Source organism: Corvus kubaryi, unplaced genomic scaffold (assembly GCF_017639235.1).
Source record: "Corvus kubaryi isolate FWS band 111438036 unplaced genomic scaffold, C.kubaryi_AGA036_p1.0 37308, whole genome shotgun sequence".
NCBI classification, from domain to species: domain Eukaryota; kingdom Metazoa; phylum Chordata; class Aves; order Passeriformes; family Corvidae; genus Corvus; species Corvus kubaryi.
In genome coordinates this window covers 2,203,067-2,203,672 of record NW_024581096.1, presented here as the reverse complement: position 1 = coordinate 2,203,672, position 606 = coordinate 2,203,067, and the positions used below count along the sequence as shown (strand labels likewise).

General features: G+C 79.7%; 1 protein-coding gene across 2 annotated transcripts in view; it reads left to right on the top strand.

Annotated features, from left to right (window-relative positions):
- Positions 1-318: 318 nt before the first annotated feature.
- ERBIN (erbb2 interacting protein) overlaps positions 319-606 on the top strand; it is a 119,734-nt gene continuing 119,446 nt past the window's right edge. For both annotated transcript variants that reach the window (XM_042028229.1, XM_042028225.1), the window contains exon 1: positions 319-598. The gene's annotated coding sequence lies outside the window, so the exon portion shown is untranslated. The remainder of the gene's footprint in view (positions 599-606) is intronic.

Here is a 606-nt window from a genome sequence, read left to right as displayed (position 1 = left end):
AGCCATTCCGCGGCGGCGAGACACAGCCCCCGCCCGGCGCCGCTCCCGCCTCTCCCGGGCCCGCGCCGGCCCCAACCCCCGCCAGCGCCCCCCGCCAGCGCCCCCCGCCCCGCCGCACTCCGTTCTCGCACAGCCCGCCCCCGCCGGGCCCCATTGGCCGCACCGTCCGTCCCTCACGGCCTTCCCCCTGCTCGGCCCCCCGCCCGCCGCTGTCCGCCCGTCCCTCCTCCCGCCCGCCGCGCCCGGCTGATTCCGCTCCCGCCTGATCCCGCTCCCGCCTGCTCGCTCTTGCCTCCGCCTCCGCCAAGTCCCGGCCAGGGCCCTACTCCCGCTCCGCCCCCCGTGCCGCTGCAGTGCCTCCCCGGGCTGGCCAGCGGTGCGCAGCGCCGGCAGCAGCAGGGGCGCGGTGGCCTCGCCCGCGGCCACCTCCCCTTCCCCCGTCGCGTGTCTGCCCGGGGTGTTCGTTCCCCCTCCCCACAGCTCTGCCGCCTCCCGGGGCCCCCGCTGCCGAGGTCGGGGAGGGGGGCGGGAGGCTGAAGCAGCGAGAGAAGGGGGAAGTGTGCAAGAGGAGGCGGGGAGCGAGGGCGGCGGCGGGCAGGTGAGGCA